General features: G+C 47.8%; 1 long non-coding RNA gene across 1 annotated transcript; it reads right to left on the reverse strand.

The window, feature by feature from the left end:
• Window positions 1–587: 587 nt before the first annotated feature.
• LOC140736131 (uncharacterized) lies at window positions 588–11,674 on the reverse strand. Its single transcript, XR_012100893.1, has 2 exons — window positions 11,347–11,674; window positions 588–4,653 (listed from the first exon to the last, which is right to left on the reverse strand). It is a non-coding gene; the product is annotated as an uncharacterized lncRNA (long non-coding RNA).
• Window positions 11,675–24,776: the final 13,102 nt, after the last annotated feature.

Here is a 24,776-nt window from a genome sequence, read left to right on the forward strand (position 1 = left end):
TTTTGCCAGAGAGTGATGAATCTGTGGAATTTGTTGACACAGCTGTGGAGGCCAAGTCTTTGGGTATATTTAAGGCAGAGGTTGATGGAATCTTGATAAGTCAGTGCACAAAGGGATACGGGGAGAAGGCAGGAGATTGGGGCTGAGATGATGGGCCAAATGGCCTAATTCTGCTCCTATATCTTATGGTCTTAAAACTTGAATGCCCATAAGGGAATGAATATCAGTGTTATATACAATGACATTTATCTACTTTGTTAATAAATTTACTTTGAACTCTGTGGAATGTTGTTCTGTTAAAGAGGGACATGTGAAGGCTCAGCTTGTGCATAGAACAGCGAGCCCTCCTACCCTGCACAACGTTGTTCACAGCCAACACAATCTAACACAGACCAGGCTGATGTTCACCCTCCCTCTCCTCTGTGGAATACTGCAACACAGATTTGTCAGCCAACAAAAAAACAAACCTACTCTTTATTTGTACCCTTTGGTTTCAATGCTCTTGGGATTTCTCAGGAGCGCTAAAGTTCTCCCTCACCAGCAGCAAAACACAGCCCCGTGTACAGCGTGGACAAAGGCACCAAGTGTTAGTTTGTAACACCAGTAAGTTTATTGTCATGCACTTCTGTAGCAAAGCTAAAGCCAATTCAAATACGAAAGGCTTTGAGATATACAGAGAGAGTTTTGCACTGATGAGTGACATTTTTGTTCAGGAGATTCTTGAAAACCAGTAATACACACTGCAATCATAACAGCCAAAGTAGAAATTTCCACACCATTACGAGGAAAATGCACAGGAACAATTTGGCCATGCTCTATGCAACCAAGTGGGGTTTCCTTCTTTGTGCAGTGGCCCTGCTGTCAAGTATAGCAAAGGTTAGATACAAAGGAAGCTCCCTCAGCACCAGCTCCTCAGGCAACATGGCCTGAACAGGTTCAGCCAGCCAAATTGAAAGATGAGATGCAGTTCCTTGAGTTACACACTGTGTTAGGAACAGTGCACACCAAATGCACGATGACAAGGTGAGAGAGTGATAGATGTCTGGAAACCTGAGGTGGCCCTTGGAGAATGGAGGTGTTCTGCAAAGCAATCATCCAAATGCCACCTTGTTTCTTCCATGTGGTCACTGAACGCAATGTGTTAGACTGGTGTAAGCATCAATGGAACTGTTTCACCCAGGACTGTTTACAGGGTGGGATGAACAAAGTATAGGGCCAGATGGTACATCTAACAGCAAGTCACCACTGAAATCTCTTATGGACTGGATTAAAGAAGGTTAATCCACAGAGCCCTCCCTGAATGGCAGGAGTCCATGGCATAAAAATGGTTGGGAACACAACCCCTGGATTAAAGAAAAGTAGATGAAACCTCCTTTCTTTGCAGACCACCTGAATGGAACAGAGGACCTACCTGACCTCATCACACCCCACACGATGTGTGGTGACTGAGCACTGCCACATCTAATCTTAACCTGTGACGGACAGAACTGGTTTTGGCTTTGGGAGGGAGTTACGCAGGTTAATGGTATGATTGTGACATACTGCAGTAGTTGGGATGCAGGTCAGGCTGAGCTTTGGTGGGCTCTGTCCGGGTTTTTTTGGGGGGGGGGAGAGTTTGAAGAACCCCATCTCCTGTAACTCAGGGTGTAATTGCAAGGTGAGCAGCCAGGCTTGTACGCAGCTCCCTGGATCAAAGGCTGAAATGGAACCCTGTGGAGTTAGGCATGTCCTTTCATAGGCCTCAGATAAATTCAGCAGAGGCTGGTGGATGGTGAGGACCTGGCTTCAGGGGTATCTCGATCCACACTGGCATTCCACTAATACAATGACCTGAGGTTGTCACTGTACAAACCCTGTTGTCCCTAGGGTTTATGGAGTGGAAAGCATGCTGGTCTGATGCTAAAGGTACTAAAAAAAGCATATGGGAGATTTACCAGTATTACCCAAAGTCTAAAAAGTGCTCTTGATTAGTTAATGAGTCAAAGGCTTCAGGGTCAAGGCAGGAGAATGGAGTTGAGAGGGACAAAAACAGAAGGAATGGCATAGCAGACTCAATGAATCAAATGGCCTAATTCTGCTTCTATGTCAAATGGTCAATACCTCAGCAATGTCTCAATACCAGCTTTACAGACAGGGCAAAGCCTGCTCCCACCCACCCCCCACCTCCCCCGTCCCCAGTGCAATCAACTTCTGCCAGAGAAATACTTAAACCGGCCGAGGTGTGTGTGGCGTACTGGATTTTCAGAGTGATACCATGTCATGCTCACCCACTTCGGCCACACTAGATGTTGCGTTGCTTCTCCCAGCTATAAAGCTTTCACTAATAGTTACTGAGCTCCAAAATGGTATTGACCAACCCCTCTCACTATTTCCCATGCTCTCATACCCTGCAACCCCTGACCCTTCTGACACCTCCCTCCCTTCTCATCTGTCCAAACTCCTCCATTCAGTTCCCCAAGAACCTCAAGCTCCAAAGGTGAGCAAGCATCTCACCATGGTGGAAAATCTGAAGGTGTTGTCAGGAGATAACTGAGTGATGTTATCTTCAGGCACAGAGGGCCAACACTGAAGAAGAAATAAATCCTCTTCAGTTTGGGACAGTCCCTCTCACTGTAACCCTGCTGCACTGTCAGTCAGCGGTTAAATGGGAATAAAGGGAAAGTCCTACAACCAGAGGGCCGGGCAGTATCTGTGAAGAGATCTAATGTTTCAGGTTGCAGACTTTTTGTCAGACTGGAGTTCAGCCAAGCACTCCGTCACTCAGCCAGAGCACTCCGTCACTCAGCCAGAGCACTCCGTCACTCAGCCTAGCAGTCCGTCACTCAGCCAGAGCACTCCGTCACTCAGCCAGAGCACTCCGTCACTCAGCCAAGCAGTCCGTCACTCAGCCAAGCAGTCCGACACTCAGCCAAGCAGTCCGTCACTCAGCCAGAGCACTCCGTCACTCAGCCAGAGCACTCCGTCACTCAGCCAGAGCAGTCCGACACTCAGCCAGAGCACTTCGTCACTCAGCCAGAGCACTCCGTCACTCAGCCAAGCAGTCCGTCACTCAGCCAAGCAGTCCGACACTCAGCCAAGCAGTCCGTCACTCAGCCAGAGCACTCCGTCACTCAGCCAAGCACTCCGTCACTCAGCCAGAGCACTCCGTCACTCAGCCAAGCACTCCGTCACTCAGCCAGAGCACTCCGACACTCAGCCAGAGCACTCCGTCACTCAGCCAGAGCACTCCGACACTCAGCCAGAGCAGTCCGTCACTCAGCCAAGCAGTCCGTCACTCAGCCAGAGCAGTCCGTCATTCAGCCAAGCACTCCGTCACTCAGCCAGAGCACTCCGTCACTCAGCCAGAGCACTCCGTCACTCAGCCAAGCAGTCCGTCACTCAGCCAAGCAGTCCGTCACTCAGCCAGAGCACTCCGTCACTCAGCCAGAGCACTCCGTCACTCAGCCAGAGCACTCCGAGTCTTGCCCCACAAGCTGCCAAGACTGAGAGCCAAAACATATTTCTGTCGGGTAGTGCTCTAAAGACTGGCCAACCAAAATGGGTACAAGGGGGTTACAGTGACAATCAGCGCTAATCTTATTGAACAGTTAGAAAGTCTTCTTGCCTCTGCAAAACCTCTCAAACGCGATCTCTGCCCTCCATCAGCAAACACATGGAATATGGAGGGGATCAGAATCCTGGAAGTGTCGGAATTCCCTGAGGAATGTCAGCCCAGAGTCTGAACGATATTAATGCTGGACACTGTCAATGACACTTACACCCCAGGAACAGTGGACAACTATAGATACAGTTTCTGTAACTGCTGCTGACATGCTGGTTCTCTCACCTTGGACTTCACTTTGGGATCAAAGTATTTAAATATTGATAATGAAGGACTGCCCCGGAGAGGCGGAGAGATTCAACTCCACTGAAATCCATTCCAAATGGAAGGGCTGTGACGAAGGTTTTAAATCTTCATCTTCCTGAGAGGAGGAAGTGAAAGTGAACGAGAACCTTTCACCTTACACCTACGTAATGATCGGAGAGGGTGGTTGGGGCTGGGGAACGAAGAGAAAGCAGTGCATCCCAGGTCCATTTCCCACCAGTTGTGATGACCAGGAATGTGGCCGGTGGTCAGAATTCCCACGGGGTTTGTAGGCTGAATGTCTGGATTGCGACTCTGGTGCAGGAGGGCCACACCGAGTCTCAGAAGTGAAATGCATCGGGCTAATGGGCAGAAAGAACGTGCAGCGAGTACTGAGGAGCTGGTCAGCACAGAAGCCTTTTGTTGGACTGGAAGAGCCACGACAACATTAAACTGCAACGCAATGAGTCAGGACGAGCATTGAGCTCATCAGCCCCAGGCTGCCCAGTGGGAGCACCACAGCTCCAGTGCCCAAGGTCCCGTTGATCGTCTGCTGTCGATTGTCACGCCACTGGTTCTGGTACCTCCCTCCACTTAAAACCGAGCCCAAGATCATTCCCCCTGCAACTCCTGCAGCCCCAGCTGCCGCGATCTTGGCCTTGTTGGAGAGCCCCTTCTTGGGCTTGGGGGCAGGCCCGGGCCGACCCATGGCTTTAAAGCGGTAAGCCACGACCAAGACGTCACTCAGGCTCCCTGTGAGCAGGAGGACCACCCAGGCAACAGCCATCTCCTGCCTCATGGCGGATTATCTGCAAGAACCAAAAAGAAGCGAGAGAATCAATAGACACGCACCTTGAATCATGTCATCTGTTGCATCCAGTGCTCCCTCCTCTACATCAGTGAGACCCAACGTAGACTGGGGCAACACTTTGTCCAGCACTCTCATTCCATCCACCATAACAGGTGAGATTTCCTGTGGCCACCCATGTTAATTCCAATCCCCATTCCCATTCCGACATGTCAGTCCATGGCCTCTTCTAAAGCCATGATGGGGCCACTCTTAGAGTGGGTAAACAACACCACTTATTTCATCAGGGTAGCCTCCAACCTGATGGGATGAACATTGATTTCTCTAACTTCTGGTGATTTCTCCCCACTCCCCCTTCTCTCCTTTTTCATTCATCATTCTGGTTCCTCTCTTACCCATTCTCTGCTCCTCACCTGCTCATCACCTCCCTCTCGTGTCCCACCTCCTTCCCTTCTCCTCACCCATAGTCCACTCTTCTCTCCTATCAGGTTCCTCCTTCTTTAGACATTTACCTTTTACACCTATCACCACCCAGCTTCATGCTCCGCCCACCTATCTTCCACCTCACCTGGTTTCACCAATCACTTGTCAGCCTGTACTTCTTCCCCCTCCCCAACCTTTTTATTCTCAAAGGTTCAATTGTTTTCGAAGTATACAACTCTGAAATTCTTCAATTCTCCGGGTAGCCATAAAACCAAGAAAGAAAGGCAGCACTATCATCAACCCCTAAATCCCACCTCCCCACAAATAAACAAACGAACAAAACAGGTCAGTCACATCGACCCCCAAAACAAACCAACAAAACAGGTCAGTCACATTGACCGCCAAATCCCTCCCCCCATTCAAACACAAAACAACAAAACAGGTCAGTCACATCGGCCCCCAAATCCCTCCCCCCATTCCCAAACAAACCAACAAAACAGGTCAGTCACATCGACCCCCAAATCCCTCCCCCCATTCAAACACAAAACAACAAAACAGGTCAGTCACATCGACCCCCAAATCCCTCCCCCCATTCCCAAACAAACCAACAAAACAGGTCAGTCACATCGACCCCCAAATCCCTCCCCCCATTCCCAAACAAACCAACAAAACAGGTCAGTCACATCGACCCCCAAATCCCTCCCCCCATTCCCAAACAAACCAACAAAACAGGTCAGTCACATCGACCCCCAAATCCCTCCCCCCATTCCCAAACAAACCAACAAAACAGGTCAGTCACATCGACCCCCAAATCCCTCCCCCCATTCAAAAACAAACCAACAAAACAGGTCAGTCACATCGACCCCCAAATCCCTCCCCCCATTCCCAAACAAACCAACAAAACAGGTCAGTCACATCGACCCCCAAATCCCTCCCCCCATTCAAACACAAAACAACAAAACAGGTCAGTCACATCGACCCCCAAATCCCTCCCCCCATTCCCAAACAAACCAACAAAACAGGTCAGTCACATCAACCCCCAAATCCCTCCCCCCATTCAAACACAAAACAACAAAACAGGTCAGTCACATCGGCCCCCAAATCCCTCCCCCCATTCAAAAACAAACCAACAAAACAGGTCAGTCACATCGACCCCCAAATCCCTCCCCCCATTCCCAAACAAACCAACAAAACAGGTCAGTCACATCAACCCCCAAATCCCTCCCCCCATTCAAACACAAACCAACAAAACAGGTCAGTCACATCGACCCCCAAATCCCTCCCCCCATTCAAAAACAAACCAACAAAACAGGTCAGTCACATCGACCCCCAAATCCCTCCCCCCATTCCCAAACAAACCAACAAAACAGGTCAGTCACATCGACCCCCAAATCCCTCCCCCCATTCCCAAACAAACCAACAAAACAGGTCAGTCACATCGACCCCCAAATCCCTCCCCCCATTCCCAAACAAACCAACAAAACAGGTCAGTCACATCGACCCCCAAATCCCTCCCCCCATTCCCAAACAAACCAACAAAACAGGTCAGTCACATCGACCCCCAAATCCCTCCCCCCATTCAAACACAAAACAACAAAACAGGTCAGTCACATCGACCCCCAAATCCCTCCCCCCATTCAAACACAAAACAACAAAACAGGTCAGTCACATCGGCCCCCAAATCCTTCCCCCCATTCCAAAACAAACCAACAAAACAGGTCAGTCATATTGAACCCCAAAACAAACCAACAAAACAGGTCAGTCACATCAACCCCCAAATCCCTCCCCCCATTCAAACACAAAACAACAAAACAGGTCAGTCACATTGGCCCCCAAATCCCTCCCCCCATTCCCAAACAAACCAACAAAACAGGTCAGTCACATCGACCCCCAAATCCCTCCCCCCATTCCCAAACAAACCAACAAAACAGGTCAGTCACATTGACCCCCAAATTCCTCCCCCATTCAAAAACAAACCAACAAAACAGGTCAGTCACATCGACCCCCAAATCCCTCCCCCCATTCAAACACAAAACTACAAAACAGGTCAGTATATCAACGATTTGGATTATGGAATAGATGGCTTTGTGGCTAAGTTTGCTGATGATACAAAGATAGGTGGAGGGGCTGGTAGTGCTGAGGAAACAGAGAGTCTGCAGAGAGACTTGGATAGATTGGGGGAATGGGCAAAGAAGTGGCAAATGAATTACAATGTCGGAAAGTGTACAGTCATGCACTTTGGTAGAAGAAATAAACGGGCAGACTATTATTTAAATGGGAAGAGAATTCGAAGTTCTGAGATGCAACGGGACTTGGGAGTCCTCGTGCAGGATACCCTTAAGGTTAACCTCCAGGCTGAGTCGGTGGTGAAGAAGGCAAATGCAATGTTGGCATTCATTTCTAGAGGAATAGAGTATAGGAGCAGGGATGTGATGTTGAGGCTCTATAAGGCACTGGTAAGACCTCACTTGGAATATTGTGTGCAGTTTTGGGCTCCCTATTTAAGAAAGAATATGCTGACATTGGAGAGGGTTCAGAGCAGATTCACTAGAATGATTCCAGGAATGAGAGGGTTAACATATGAGAAACGTTTGACCGCTCTTGGACTGTACTCCTTGGAGTTTAGAAGAATGAGGGGGGACCTCATAGAAACATTTCAAATGTTGAAAGGCATGGACAGAGTGGATGTGGCAAAGTTGTCTCCCATGGTGGAGGAGTCTAGTACGAGAGGACATAACTTGAAGATTGCAGGGCGCCCATTCAGAACAGAGATGCAAAAAAATTTTTTTAGCCAGAGGGTGGTGAATCTGTGGAATTTGTTGCCATGGGCAGCAGTGGAGGCCAAGTCATTGGGTGTATTTAAGGCAGAGATTGATAGGTATCTGAGTAGTCAGGGCATCAAAGGTTATGGTGAGAAGGCGGGGGAATGGGACTAAAGGGGAGATTGGATCAGCTGATGATGAAATGGCGGAGCAGACTCGATGGGCTGAATGGCCGACTTCTGCTCCTTTGTCTTATGGTCTTATGATCTAGAAGATGTCAACCTATTTGTTCCCGTCTACAGATGTTGCTGAGTTCCTGCAGCATTTTGAGTGCGTGTTACTTTTGATCGAGTTGTTTAGATGGGGGCAGGAGGGTGGGGAGAAATTGATTTCCTACATGTGCAGTCCATACAGGAAACACATCGATCCCAAACTCAAAGACCCATGCTTTGGCTCTCAGCAACTCTAGAAGGGTAAATGTGACCACTGTCATGGTGGCCATTGGTGTTGATCAAGCAGGAACGATGTAGGCAAGGTTGGTGTTCACCTCAGATTTAACAATCCCCATACCCAGCAATGCAGATCATCGAGTCTTTTCCCCTCAATGTTCACAAGGTGAAAAGGGATGAGTTTCTGTATGAAGTTGCAAAGGAAGTGAAAATAAGGTCTGGCACTGTAAAGAGAGCACCACGCACAAAATGCTGGAGGAACTCAGTAGGTCAGGCAGCATCAATGGAGAAGGAAAAAAGAGCCAACATATCGGCCCCACCTCCTCCACAGAGGCTGCCCGACCTACTGAGTTCCTGCAGCATTTTATGTGTGTTACTCTGGATTTCCAGCATTTGCTGAATCTCATGTTTATTCTGTATTAGAAAGGAAACTCTACGTGTAGCTGAGCTACTAAGCCCAGCAGAAAGGGCAAAAGCAGGTTACTGGGGCCTTAAAACCAGTCGCTCTGGGTCGATGGGGCTCGTCAGCCGTGATTGCCAGCTGATCTGGGAGAAGGAAAACTCTGATCTCAAACTTCCGCTGACTTGTGGCTATACCCACTCATGGGGATGGCTTTGGGAGTAAACACTGAGGGGGAAATCTGGATGGAACTGGACTCCGGAAGGCAGTCCGATGCTGATGACTGGCATCTTCTGCGATGCCAAACTGCATCGGCCTCTGCTGTTCCTTTGGACTCATCAGCTGCCCGGAGAGGGGGAGCCTGGAGAATGGGCAGCCGCTCGCTCTCCGTGTCGAACCGCCCTGGCCTGCGCACCATGTCGACAGCTGGGACACACCATCCATGGTGACCCCGACCAAAGCAGGACCTCCTCCTGAGGAAAGGAAACTCAGCCCAATGGAGACAGAATTATACGCAGCAACGAGAAGGTGTTATGAAGTGTCAAAGCTCTTTCAAACATTGAAAGAAACAGAATGTAATTTTCTGTAGTACCTTTAACACATCCTAAGAACAGTGTAGAGCTAAAGTACATTTTAAATTGAATGTAATATGAATATTTCAGCACAGGCCCTTCGGCCCATAATGTTGTGATTACCTTTTAACCTATTCCAAGATCAATTTAACCCTTCCCCTCCTACACAGCCCTCCATTTCTCCTTCATCCATGTGCCTATCTAAGAGTGTCACCACCACCGTGGCAGAACGTTCCACACACCCACCTCTCACTCTAACCTCCTCCCCCTATACTCTCCCCCAATCACCTTAAAATTAAGCCTCCTCGTATAAGGTGCTTCTGCCCTGTGAAAAGGTCCCTGGCTATCCATTCCGTCTAAGCCTCTTGTGGGAAGCAGATGACGGCCAAGAAACACGGTAGTCTCCCACAGGCAGCAGGGTGATAATAATTCCATCAGCAATGTTCTGTTGAAACATCGGTTTGAGGCCGCGATGGGCTGCACACAAGGAAGAGCTCTGTCATTCTCTAGTTGGTGGGCCTCACAGGAATGACAACGCCATCAAGAGAGCAGCACTCCCTCACGGTCCAATGTCTGGACTGGGATGTGATCTCGAGGCCTGCCCACGTTTTGTTTGTGGCCAGATCACAGCAATTTCTGTCAGCAGGCTGAAAGGACTGAACAGTCTCGCCTACGTTGTTCCTCCATCATCAGCATCCAAAACAAGCAGAAACCATCATTGCCTAGCAACACACAATTTCTTGGCCGCTGCTGCTAGGCAACAGGAAACAGATACCATGGCTTATTTTTTTCAAATCCATTCTCCCTTTAAGTTTCAGTCCCTGACCAATCCCTGCCTGGTAAACACAAAGACTTGGCTTCCACTGCCTGTGAGGCAACAGGTCCCACTGATTCACCAGATACAGGGAAAAAATGTCCTGGTCTCTGTTCCAAATGACACCCCTCTATTCTCCGGCTGTGCCCTCTGGTCCTAGACTCTCCCACCACTCAAAACATCCTCTCCACGTTGAATGTATCCAGCCCTTACAGTATCTGACAGGTTTTAATGAGACCCAACCCCCACTCCTCATCCTTCTGAGCTCCTGTGTGTACAGGGCCAGAGACATCAAACACTTGGTAAGCCTTCATTCTGGAGACATTTTACCAAAAACGTTCCACCCAATATTTGGACCATGGTTTAGCCAGAATAGCTGAACAGAGATATTGGACCAGGGTGTGTCTCAGCTTATGATTTGATAAATTATTCAGTGGAATATCAATATACTGGTTCGCTTCATTTTGAAAGTTTCCATCACCTCATTTCTAAAGTGGGTAAAACACATGGGGCGTTTACCTGAAGACAACTGGGTCACCAGAAAAGCGAACTATCATAACCAAATTGAGAAAATTAGCTCTCATCTCAGTACACCAACACAGGGAAGGGCAGATGATCAGGCAGCGGGATGTTTATTTCTGACCCAGATGGAAACGGATTTCATACTTGGCTAATCGCTTATTAGCATAGCTCTCGCGTCGTCTTCTCTAATCTTACACCCCAACCCCTCTCCCCTTCTCCCTCCCCTACCCTCTCCCTTACCCCCACACCCACTGACACCTCGCACTTCACTATCAGCTCACCCCTCTTCACCCTCCCCCAGTTGCACATACCTCACTCCCTCACCCATTTCCACCCTACCGTCCCGGACCTTTAGCTCCAAGGGCACCCGTCTGCCCCATGGGGTGAAACTGCCGGCCCAGCCGGACCGACTCCCCAGGCGGGGCTGGGATATGAACCCCTCCTCACAGTAAATTACTCAGGTCTCCCTCTCTCTGCTCCGCCGCGTTGTCTGATCCTGATTTTAGAATTTATCACGTGTACACGCCGTTTGTACTAACAACCACCACACCCAAGGATGTGCTAAGGAGCTGCTCCTGATAGAAGCATGCCTGTACTTTCCGTTGAAACGATGCTATTGCCCCTCGGGGTAACCCACGACCCAAACTCGGGTCTCCATTCACTCCCACGCGCTACAGCCTGCAATTCCCGGGGAAGTCACTGGGAAAGGGCCACAACATCTGGGATGTCTGTTGTCTGATCTGCCCCGTTACCTGGCTGGAGCGGAGACCACCGCCCGCGGTCGGGGTCACTTGCAGAGAACGAGGTGGCAGAACGACTCCCGCTATCAGTCCGCCTCCGACAACGATCGACAGCAACCCTGGCCAATGGAAAACGCCAGCCGGTGCTTCGGTTTATTTCTGGACAAACATTGCCTGGAGAGGCGGTGTCGGGATGGAGCAGCGAGAAGATTATAGGAGAAATGAAATCTCCACACTGAAAACTATCTGTTCCGCTGACTGGGCAGGTCCTGCCAGCAGATATCGCCGTTACAGTAACAACGCCCTCACACCGCTTGGGTAATGTAACAGGGCGGTCCCGCAACTCGCCACAATGCAACATGGTTCAAGATTGTCGTACGCAGGTGTAAAGGAGAGTGAAATAGGATCTAGTGCTTTCCTGGCGAATGTAGGGCAGTTTGTTATCGAAACGTCAGTTAGAATCGGTACCTGTTCCCGATTGGGGAAAGTCAGAGAAATGTATACGATATACACCCTGAAATTATTTTTCTTTGCAAACATCCACGAAAACAGAGTGCCTCAAAGAATGAATGGCAGTAAAATGTTAGAACCCCAAACCCCCCTTCAGCTCCCCCCTCCCATGCACAAGCAGCAGCAAAGCAACGATCTCCCCCCCCCCCCATCAGCACCCTCCACCGAGCACTCGAGCGGGCAGCAAAGCATCAGTAAAGACACAGACTCGCAGTACCCCAAAGACTACTCGTTCACCCGGTATTCGACATACCGCAGGCTCTCTCTCTCTCCCCCCGCAATAAGGGAAAAAGGTGTGTCCTTGTTTCACAGTGAGAATTTATTCCAGAACAAAATAATTGTTACTCCAAATGTGATGCAGCACAGAAAAACCCAAACAAAGATAAAATATCACTTTATGGGCATGTAATCAATCTGTGTACAGTATATTGAAGATTGTTTCCGATGTTGGGGAAGTCCAGAACGAGGGGTCACAGTTTAAGGATAAAGGGGAAGCCTTTTAGGACCGAGATGAGGAAAAACTTCTTCACACAGAGAGTGGTGAATCTGTGGAATTCTCTGCCACAGGAAACAGTTGAGGCCAGTTCATTGGCTATATTTAAGAGGAAGTTAGATATGGCCCTTGTGGCTAAAGGGATCAGGGGTATGGAGAGAAAGCAGGTACAGGGTTCTGAGTTGGATGATCAGCCATGATCATACTGAATGGTGGTGGAGGCTCGAAGGGCCGAATGGCCTACTCCTGCACCTATTTTCTGTGTTTCTATGTTTCTATATAAGCTATCTTAACAATTTATATTTATTTTTATCATTATTGTGTTCAAAGATTGAATTACATTTACTATCAAAGTACGTATGCAGCACAACCCTGAGGTTTGTCTTCCCCACAGTCTGGGTTGTATACTGCATTTGTACTTTGATAATAAATATACTTAGAATCTCTGAACACAATAAGGATAAAAAACAATAAACTATCATGCATGTGATATTTCCTCAGATATGCTTTTAAAACTAATGATTTAAAAGCATTTTCAGAGCTGTGGATCTTAGTTAGCTACCATTAATGCTGTAAAGCTAATCTCTGTGAGTACATGAATGTCAGTACCTCCATTTGAACTCTGTTTGTGTGTTTCCCCCTAGCTGTCAGTCTGTGGTTTTGTATTCCATGTGCTCCTGTCCCCGTTCCTGCTCTACTCTGACCCCTGTATCACTGAGTTCTCCGTCTCTCATCTGTTTCTCATTATTACCTGTTTTGCTGCCACTTCTGTCTCATTGTGCTCCACCTATCATCTGCCTCTCTGTTTATTGCTCAGTGTATTTCAGTCCTGTGTTTTCACCTGTTTGTGGCCAGATTGTGCCAGTGAATTTTTCTGAGCCTTTCTAGCATTTGTATCTGTACTCTGTCTGAATATCGACTCTGCCTGTTTCCTGATTCTGGTTTTTGGATTTTTCTGGATGTTTTGATCTCTGCCTGAACTTTGATGCTGACTTTGTTTGTATCTTGGAATTTGTTACTCAATTAATATCACTGTGTGCACAGTACTGGGTCTGCGAATGGATCCCTGCTCCAGCACCCTGACAATGAACCTCTTCCTCTAATGAGCTCTTTGGGCATGCGGAGGATGGCAAAGACCACTGGGCTCTGAGCACAGGAATTGGTTAATTATTGTTTAATGGGAGTTGTTAATCATTTACCGTTTGTTGTGTTTTTCTTGAGGGACTCGCTCTTTGTAATGTCTCCTGGTGTTTCTGTTTAAGCTTATTTTGATGAGCTCGGGGATTCCTTGTTACTTTTATTACTTAAGTGAACACCTGATTAGTGATAATCGCAAGGTCCTAGTTTTGAGAATGTTACTTCTCACGATATCACTTGGCATAACCACTGATGTTCTTTTGGAATAATTATGAATAAACTTCTGTTGCCAATTCTACATCAGAGTCTGTCTTTCCCACACATTGCGTTCCTATATTGTCAGTGCACATCGTGACACTTCCAACTATTAACACATCCATTACTGATATGCTAATTAATATTATCCATCTGTTCTACAAGCTTTCTTGAACTAAACACCTTAAGAGTCAGCTTGTCTGTTTGAAGCAACCTAAATTAATTAACACATTGTCTCATGTGAAGGATGAGGGGAGATCTCATTGAAATATTTTGAATGTTGAAAGGCCTAGACAGAGTAGATGTGGAAAGGATGTTTCTCATGGTGGGAGAGTCTAGGACAAGAGGGCACAGTCTCAGGATAGAGGTTTCCCATGGTGGGAGAGTCTAGGACAAGAGGGCACAGTCTCAGGATAGACGTTTCACATGGTGGGAGAGTCTAGGACAAGGGTACACAGCCTCAGGATAGAGGAGTGTTCAACTTAAACAGAGAAGCAGAGATATTCCTTTAGCCAGTGGGTGGTGAATTTGTTACAACAGGCAGGTGTGGAGGACAGGTCATTGGGTATACTTAAGGCAGAGATTAATAGGTAAAATCACAAACAAGAGAAAATCTGCAAATGCTGGAAATCCAAGCAACGCACACAAAGTGCTGGAGGAACTCAGCAGACCAGGCAGCATCTATGGAAAAGAGTGCAGTCGACATTTCAGGCCGAGACCCTTCAGTACGGCTGGAGAAAAAAGCTGAAGAGTAGATTTAAAAGGTGAGGGAGGAGAAAGAGAATGCCAGGTGATAGGTGAAACTTGGAGGAGGATGGATGAAGCAAAGAGCAAGGAAGTTGATTGGTGAAAGAGACAGAAGACCATGGAATAAAGAAGAAAGGGGGGAGGAGCACCAGAGGGAGGTGATGGGTGGGCAAGGGGATGGGAAATGGTGAAGCGGGGAAGGGGTATTGTTGGTGGAGCCATTACTGGAAGTCTGAGAAATCGATGTTGGAGGCTGCCCAAATGGAATATCGGGTGTTGGTCTATTATAAACTAGTGGACTCACCTGGACTATACCACGTCCCACCCTGTCACTTGTAAAAACACCACCCCTTCTCTCAATTCCTCCATCTCTGCCGCATCTGCTCTCAGGATGGGGCTTTTCATTCTAGAATGAAGGGGATGACCTCCTTTTTCAAAGAAAGGGGCTTCCCCTCCTCCACCATCAATGCTGCCCTCAACCGCACCTCTTCCATTTCACACGTCTGCTCTTACCACATCCTCCCGCCACGCTACCGGGGATAGGGTTCCTCTTGTCCTCACCTACCACCCCACCAGCCTCCACATCCAGCACATTATTCTCCATCACCTCCAACTGGATCCTACCACCAAACACACTTTCCCTTCCCCCCCCCCCCACTTACTGCTTTCCGCAGGGATCGCTCTCTATGCGACTCCCTTGTCTATTCATCCCTCCCCACTGATCTCCCTCCTGGCACTTATCCTTGCAAGCGGAAGAAGTGCTTCACCTGCCCCTACTCTTTCCTCACTACCATTCAGGGCCCCAAACAGTCCTTCCAGGTGAGACAACACTTCACCTGTGAGTCTGTCGGGGGTCATATGCTGTGTTTGGTGCTCCTGGAGTGGCCTCTAGCATATTGGTGAGACCCGACATAGATTGGGAGACTGCTTCACCAGGCAGCTGCACTCCATCTACCGGAACAAGCCGGATCTCCTAGTGGCCACCGATTTTAATTCCACTTCCCATTCTGATTCTGATATGTCCATCCATGGCCTCCTCCACTGTCGGGATAAGGCCACATGTCGGTTGGAGGAACAATATCTTATATTCCAACCTGATGGCATGAACATCGATTTCTCAAACTTCCAGTAATGACTCACCCCCCCTTCACCATTCCCCATTCCCTTGTCCCTCTTTCGTGTTATTTCCTTGCCTGCCCATTGCCTCCCCCTCCACCCCTTCTTCTTTCTTCCATGGCCTTCTGTCTCTTTCACCTTTTAACTTCCTAGCTCTTTGCTTCATCCCTCCCCTCCAAGTTTCACCTGTTGCCTGGCATTTCTTCCTCCCCTTCTCCCACTTTTTAAATCTTCTCCTTAGCTTTTTTTCTACAGTTCTGCAGAAGGGTTTCGGCCCAAAATGTTAACTGTACTTTTTTCCATAGATGCTGCCTGACCTGCTGAGTTCCTCCAGCATTTTCTGTGTGTTGCAGAGATTAATAGATTCTTGAATGGACACAGCATCAAAGGTTATGAGGAGAAGGCCGGGGAGTGCGGCTGAGGAGGGGAGAAAAAGGATCAGCCATGATTGAATGGCAGAGCAGACTCGATGGGCCAAATGGCCTAATTCTGCTCCAATGTCTTATGGTCTTGTACTCTGTCTTTGAACAATAATGAAGCAGGCACAGTGACTCTTTACAGACAAAGAATATTCAAAATACAGAGTCTATTTGCAAAGGTGTTCTGTCCAGAGTTTATACTATAAAGAATTCACATTTTAATAACTGAAGACTGACTTCCATTTATGACCAAAGCAATATAGTTGAAAGATTTTTAAAAATACAACAGCTTGTGACTTTTCAAATGGCAGCTGCTATTTAGAAAGCAAGATTAGCAAACATGAAATAGAAGTGAGTATCTATCACAGAAGTATTTAATATGGCTTGTTTCAAACAGACAAAGTTGACTGTTGCTTAGTTGAAGGATGTTTGGAGACCAGATGGAAACAAATGACTCAGCACATCAAAAAACTGATTAACTAATGTTGGAAGTTTTATATACATGAGGAAATTAGCTGTGCTAATTTATGTCTCCAAAAAGCTTTTAAACCTTTTGTGTTAAAAGGCCATCTGAAGAAATATTATACTGTCTATAAAAGTATTCACTTCCACCCCCCCGAAAGGTTTCATATTTTATTATTTTACAACATTGAATCACAGTGAATTTAATCTGGCTTTTTTGACACTGATTAACAGAAAAGGACTCTTTCGTATCGAAGTGAAAACAGATCTCTACAAAGGAGTGCCAACCACTGTGAGAGACCTAGGTGAGGATAGTAAGGACCCAAATCTATCCGAGACTAGAATCGAGACACGATACGAGACTGAAAGGAGAACAGAGACTAAATGAGATGCCAGATGAGAATCCAAGTCAGTAGACCTGACGATCGAGCACCAAACCTCCCCGTGGCCGACTCCTGACAGCCCTGACTGCTTGGAGAGATGATGATGGTAGCCATGAATGAAAGCCAGATCCAAGATGTACCTTTCAGAAACCCAGCACTTCTTCTCGGGTCCAAATCCTTCCCAGTCCATGAGGAACTGCCGAACACCCCGAACATTCATGAATCCAGAATTCTTTTTACAATGAAGACCTGGTCTCCATCAACAAACATGGGTGGCAGTGGAGCTGATGGTGGTGGGGTTAAGGGACTGGTGCTTACAGGTTTTAATTTAGAAATGTGGAAGGTGGGATTGATCTTGAGGGTATTGGGGAGCTGTGAGATGTAAGCCACCAGGTTTACTTTTTTGAGAACCTTGAAGGGTCCAATGAACTTGGACACCAACTTCCTAGACTCCACTCAGAGAGGCAAATTCTGAATAGACAGCCAAACCTGTTGCCCAGGCTACAAAGCTGGTCCATGTCTTCTCCCGCAGTTAGCCTTGACTTCAGTCTCCCCTGCCCTAGTCCATTTCTCGTTGCAGCGCCAGACGAGATCTTTGGCCACAGCAAACCCAACCTCAGTATCCTGTTCAGGAAAAAGTGGAAGAGAATACACAAATTGGCATTCAAACAGGGACATCCTGTGCGCCAAATGCTTGAAGTGTTGTGGGCAACCTCTGGCCACGTTAAATGTTCACACCACTCGTCTGTTTTTTCTGAAGCCAATCCCCTTAGGGTTCATTCCATAGCCTAGTTCACCCGCTCCGTCTGGCCGTTGGACTGCAGGTGAAGCCAAGAGGAAAGACTTGCTGTTGCTCCCTTCACAAGCGTGGTGTGAATTGAGGACCGCGATGTGACACAACATCCATTGGAAAGCTATGGATCCTGGTGCAGGACAATTTCGACCTTCTCTGCCGCAGATGGTAGTTTGTCCAAAGCAGGCCTTCGAAGAATGATCGACAATTACCATGGTGATGGCCTTCCCTTGGAAAGTAGAAGACCCGTGACAAATTCTATGGAGGTGTGTGCCCATGGTCTGTCTGGAACAGACAGAGAGTGAGGTTGGGTGTGGGGCTCTCTGTTCTTGGTACTCACCTTGCATGCCTGCACCTATTGTCAGACTTCTCTCACCACTCCAGGCCACCAGTATCTTCTCTTGATGAACTTGCGGGTCCTGGCAATCCCCAGGTGGGTGGTCATTCTCAGCGAAGTCCCTGAGACCTGATGGATCTTGGGGTGAACAGACGACCTGGAGGACCATTCTCAGGAATCTCCCTTTGTACCAGGGCCCTGTGAACAAGTGCATCGATTCCCCAATGAACTGGTGCTATCACCTTGGCTTGGGGCAAAATGGTGGTAGGCTGTTCTTCCCTTTTGGGTTTGTCGAATTGATGAGACGAGGCATCCGGTTTCCAGTTTTTTGACCCTGGTCAATAGTTCAGAATGAAATTAAAGTTGTTAAAGAAAGGAGAGCACCAGGCTTGCCTGGAATTCAGCCTTTTGGACATTTACACTATACGCTGCATCCGCAAAGCAAACAGCATTATGAAGGACCCCATGCACCCCTCATACAAACTCTTCTCCCTCCTGCCATCTGGGAAAAGGCTCCAAAGCATTCGGGCTCTCACGACCAGACTATGTAACAGTTTCTTCCCCCAAGCTATCAGACTCCTCAATACCCAAAGCCTGGACTGACACCTTGCCCTACTGTCCTGCTTATTATTTATTGTAATGCCTGCGCCATTTTGTGCACTTTATGCAGTCCTGGGTAGGTCTGTAGTCCAGAGTAGTTGTTGTGTGTTTTTTTTCTCAGTGTTTTTTTTTTACGTAGTTCAGTCTAGTTTTTTGTACTGTGTCATGTAACACCATGGTCCTGAAAAACGTTGTCTCATTACTATGTACTGTACCAGCAGTTATGGTCGAAATGACAATAAAAGTGACTTGACTTGACTCCTGAAGATAAGCCAGGTTCTTGTGGTTTGTCCATACAACTAAAAGGTTCTTGGCCCTCTCAAGTCAGTGACGTCATTCCTCCAGAACCATCTTGACTGTGAGCATCTGTCTATTTCCATTGTCGTAGTTCACCTCGGCCACCTGGAAAAGAATGCACACGACTGCAGCTTATCGTCCGAAAGTGTCCGTGAGATAACACTGCACCCACTCCAATGTCCGAGCATCCACCTCCACCATGAAGGGTAGGTCCGGGTTAAGTGCAACCAAAATGGGAATTGTCCTGAACCGCTGTTTGGGCTCTGTGAAGCCAGCCTCCACTCCAGTAGTCCAAACAAAAGGCCCAGTTCTCTTGGTTAGTGCTACCAGTGGAACCACCACTGAGCTGAAGTTTGGTAAAAGTTGGCAAATCCCAGGAATCAGTGGATTTGCTTCACACTGGATGGTTGTGATCACCCTCTGACTGGGTCTTAGTAGAGCCCATCGTGAGATTGCCCTTAGGGATGATAAAATCCAAAAACGAAATGATGGTTACGTAAAAATTAGATTTCTCCAGTTTGACATAAAGTCTATTATCTAGAAGCCTCTTTAAGATATCTCTGACATGAGCAATTCACATCGTTTATAAAGGCCTGGAAAACCGCTGGTGCATTCGCAAGGCCGAAGGGCTTGACCAGGAGTGCCCAGTCGGTGTGCTAGATGCTCATCACCCTCCTTCATGCAATCCAGATTGTAAGCACTCCACAATACTCTGGCTCTTTGGAGAGCCTCGAAGGCAGTGATCATTAGTGGAAGGGGATAACGATTGTCGGCTGTTATGTGATTCAGCCCTCTATAATCAATGCATGGCTGGTGAGGTGGAGAGCCGAATGTCCCTCCTTTATGTACTCCTCCACAGAGCTCCTCTCTGGGCCTGAGAGTGCGGATAATCAACCCCATGGAGGGCGGGTAGCAAGCAGAAGAACTATTGCACAGTTGTAGGGTCAGAGCGGTGGAAGATTCAAGGCCTTTCTCTTGCTGAACACCTCTTCCAAATCCTTATGGATGGAAGGTACTTCAATCAGCTTAGGTGTTGCAACTACCCCCAAACCTCCCTCTATGGACAACTCCTGAGGCTTCTTAGGTAGCGGGGGGGGGGGGGCGGCGGGGGGAGTTCAGCAGATCTCAGAGTCTCCTCCATATGTTCACTAGAATCTTTAGTTGAAACAGAGGCCAAATTAGAGATCAAATCCTCGTCTGCCTCCTCAGACAACAGCAACAAGGCACCACAAATGCTCTTTGTGCTCCCGGGTCTAGGCTTCAAGGGTTTATGCTTAGGAATCTTTCCCTTAGTCGGGACCTGGCGGCTGGATCCCTTAGGATAAACTGCCAGAGTTTCAGACTGCTTGGGCCTCTCCTTGGTTGCTCTTGAACTAGAGATCTTCTCTCTTTAGTTCCAGCACACCCCTGATTAGACAGGGTCAAAACTCACACGGTCCCGTTGCTGGAGCCGGCTTCTCTGCCATCGAAGGTAGGACTGGGTTGTGGAGGCTCCATATTATCCCGAACAAAAGTCTGCCCCATCGTCAGCTGCTGGTGTCAGGAGAGTCTGGGGATTGGAACACCAAACCAAAAACATAGCTTCAGGCAATGACTGGACCATGCAATGATCCTCTCTTCCTTCTCATTCCCAGAATGGTTCTGTGGAGGCATTCAAGGGTGCCTGAGGATCGGAGGTAAGTGAGGAGACTCAGTTACACAGAAACACGATCCTCTATCTTCATGTCTGCTGCCGGATCTGCCCGGAACCAAGCCGATGGCCGTCCAGTATGTTGAGCCGACGGGCAGTCCCCAAGTCCAGAAAATTACCAGCTGCCCAGAGTTGACAAAGGCTTTCAGCTCTCACCGCTCCTTTCCCCAGGAGACCTCAGCCTTCAGCATGACACCAGAATCAGTTGGGTTGGGAGTAGTGGCTGCCACCGCCACAGACCTCCCAACGCTGGGTGGTGTTAGCAATTCTCCCGGCGGCTGCTGCTTTGGACGTTCGGCCCGCAGGTGACCTGCTTCCCTGCAATAATAGCAGCAATCTTGACTCATCGGTGGAGAGTCTTGTGTAGCCGATTTGTATGGGCTGGACAGGACCCTGAGCAGGAGACGGGCTGGTCATTGTCCGAAGTCAGGAAGTGGAACTGCAGTGCCCCCTTTGACCTCTTCAAGTAGTCCCACCCTTGCTCCACCAGGCCATTATCGAGGCAGATAGTCTGGTCGATCAGAGCCTCTAAGTCCTCGACCAGCTCCCCCAAGGCAAGGACATACTTTAGTTCGTCTCGGGGTCTGTGGTGGTATAGAGAAATCAAAGCTTCACGTTCCCGGACCGACTACCCGGATGCATCTCTGTCAGGCGGTCCAAGGCTGTTTGCTCTGGCGGGATGATACAACACTTTCCTCATGGCAGCCATGAATTCCACTGAATCCAAGCAAATTACCAAATTCCGCTCCCAGTGAGCGGTGGCCCAGGCCAGGACTCTCCCGGTCAGGAGAGAGGCTACGAAGGACACCTTTCCACGCCGGAGTTCAAACGCCAAGGAACATTGAGTGAGGAAGCTGTGGCAAGAGCCCAGGTCACCTCCAAATCTCTCAGGATCGGAAGATGGGCTGGCTCTGCTGAGTGACTGATAGCTTCACCCGACTGTCTCTGGCTTACTCTGACAGCTGACACACAACAATCTGGAAGAGAAGGGAGGTGTTAGAAATGGACCAAGTGAATTTAAGGGCAGCTTGGAATGCCTATCACCTCCACTGGGTCATTTTCTCCTTTTCTTTTTCCGATGGATCATTCTCCTCTCCTATCAGATCCCTATGGCCCGAAACATCTACTGTTTATTGATTTCCATAGATGCTGCCAGACTTGCCAAGTTCCTCCTGCATTTTGTGTGTGTTGCTTTGAATTTCCAGCATCTGTAGACCTTCTCATGTCTATGGACTCACTTTTAAAGACTCCACAACTCATCCTCAATATTTATTTATTTTGGCCTTTTCTCCTTGGAGCGACAGAGGATGAGAGGTGATCAAGATGATGAGAGGCATTGATTGTGTGGATAGTCAGAGGCTTTTTCCCAGGGCTGAAATGGCTAGCACGAGAGGGCACAGTTTTAAGGTGCTTGGAAGAAGGTACAGAGGAGATATCAGGGGTAAGTTTTTAATGCAGAGAGTGATGAGTGCGTGGAATGGGCTGCCGGCGACGGTGGTGGAGACGGATATGATAGGGTCTTTTAAGAGGCTCCTGGACAGGTACATGGAACTTAGAAAAATAGAGGGCTTTGGGTAAGGACATGTTCGGCACAGCTTTGTGGGCCGAAGGGCTTGTATTGTGCTATAGGGTTTCTATGTTTCTAATCTATTTATTTTTATTTACACAATTTGTTGCCTTTTTCACGTTTCTGTTTTTGCATGCAGTTTTTCATTGATTCTAGTGTGTTTCTTTGTACCTACTGTGAATGCCCACAAGAAACTGAACCCCAGGGTTGTAGTTGGTGATATGCTCTGATAATAAATCTGCTTTGAACTTGCTTTGATTGATAAACAACCAATGTGAAAAAGGTGACAAACTGTGGGAAATGTTAAAAAAAATAAAATAAATAATACCAAGAACATGAGTTGTAGGGTCCTTGAAAGTGAGACTATAGGTTGTGGAATCATTTCAATGTTGAGGTGAGTGAAGTTATCCATAATGGTTCAGGAGCCTGTTGGTTGTAGGGTAATAACTGTTCCTGAACCTGGTGGTGTGGGTCCTGATGGTTGAGGGGTAATAACTGTTCCTGAACCTGGTGGTGTGGGACCTGATGGTTGAGGGGTAATAACTGTTCCTGAACCTGGTGGTGTGGGACCTGATGGTTGAGGGGTAATAACTGTTCCTGAACCTGGTGGTGTGGGGCCTGATGGTTGTAGGGTAATAACTGTTTCTGAACCTGGTGGTGTGGGACCTGATGGTTGAGGGGTAATAACTGTTCCTGAACCTGGTGGTGTGGGACCTGATGGTTGAGGGGTAATAACTGTTCCTGAACCTGGTGGTGTGGGACCTGATGGTTGAGGGGTAATAACTGTTCCTGAACCTGGTGGTGTGGGACCTGATTGTTGAGGGGTAATATCTTTTCCTGAACCTGGTGGTGTGGGACCTGATGGTTGAGGGGTAATAACTGTTCCTGTACCTGGTGATGTGGGACCTGATGATTGAGGGGTAATAACTGTTCCTGAACCTGGTGGTGTGGGACCCAATTGTTGAGGGGTAATAACTGTTCCTGAACCTGGTGGTGTGGGACCTGATGGTTGAGGGGTAATAACTGTTCCTGAACCTGGTGGTGTGGGACCTGATGTTTGAGGGGTGATAACTGTTCCTGAACCTGGTGGTGTGGGACCTGATGGTTGAGTGGTAATAACTGTTCCTGAACCTGGTGGTGTGGGACCTGATGGTTGTAGGGTAATAACTGTTTCTGAACCTGGTGGTGTGGGACCTGATGGCTGAGGGGTAATAACTGTTCCTGAACCTGGTGGTGTGGAACCTGATGGTTGAGGGGTGATAATTGTTCCTGAACCTGGTGGTGTGGGACCTGATGGTTGAGGGGTGATAACTATTCCTGAACCTGATGGGGGATCTAAGGTTCCTATCTTCCTGCCCGATGTGGGAGGCCCAGGAATGTGAAATGCATTGTTTGCATCAACGACCGACACAGCCTGAGGATATGCTGTGGGCAGCCTACAAGTGTCACCATGTTTCATGGCATGCCTCAACTTACTAACCCTTACCAATCCATATATTTTTTAATGTGGGAGGAAACTGGAGCACCCAGAGGAAATCCATATGGTCACAGGGAGAACATACAAATGTCTGAAGTTAATAACTCATCAGTTAACAGCTCATCAGGGGTGATTGATAAGTTCATAGCCTAAGGCAGAAGGAGATGAGTTATTAACTTCAAACTTTTTGCATAATCACTCAGAGTTGAACTGCATGTGCATGTAACGAGAGCTGTATAACTCATCTCCTTCTACCTTAGGCCACGAACTTATCAATCAACCATCTGTGTACACTTCCTGGAGGTCCAAGATCCGTATGCTCCACGACCGCTGGACTAAGTGTGTAAATGTAGGAGGGGACTGTGTTGAAAAATAAATGTGCTAGGTTTTCTAAAATTGACTCCTTCTGCCTTAGACCACGAACTTATCAATAATCCCTTGTACATCAGATGCCAGCTAGATTTACCCTATTCACCGATGCCATCTTGTGATCCTTCAAATCCATTCCAACAAATAATTTTGTTTCTCGGGGACTATGTTCTCTTTCAAAAACAACCTTCATCAAACTTTTCTGAAACAACCTAATTCATTTCATACTTGCAAGGTATGTCCCTTGCTCAGTCTCGTGCTCCTAACCAAGTAATCCTAAACAGGTTTAAGTCACCCACACGTCAATACTTGGATCAAATTCACAAGCCCTGCTTGTTCCACAGCAGTTTCTCAGCCTGGAGTCCACGGACCCCTCAGTTAATGGTAGGACTCCATGGCATAAAAATGGTTGGGAATCTGTTCAATAGCAAATATTACCGTTCTCTTCAGTGACTTTGTTTCTAGTTTTGCTAAGTGTTCTTCCCTAACTTAAATATCACAGAATATTAAACATCACAGAAACTAGCCTCCCTGCCACGGAATCTGCCTGCAGTTCTTGCTGCCTCAGTAAAGCAACCAGCGTTATCAAAGACCCCCAAACCCCCGACATTATCTCCTCTCCCCTCCCGCTTTGGGTAGAAGATACAAAAGCCTGAAAGCATGTACCTACCATCTTCTATCCCATTATTGTCATTCTCCAGTACAATCAGATGGACTCAAACCATCTCATCACCTGCCTTGTTGTGACCTTGCACCTGATTGTCTATCTGCACCTTCTCTGAAGCTGTTA

Source organism: Hemitrygon akajei, chromosome 1 (genome assembly GCF_048418815.1).
Source record: "Hemitrygon akajei chromosome 1, sHemAka1.3, whole genome shotgun sequence".
Taxonomy (NCBI): domain Eukaryota; kingdom Metazoa; phylum Chordata; class Chondrichthyes; order Myliobatiformes; family Dasyatidae; genus Hemitrygon; species Hemitrygon akajei.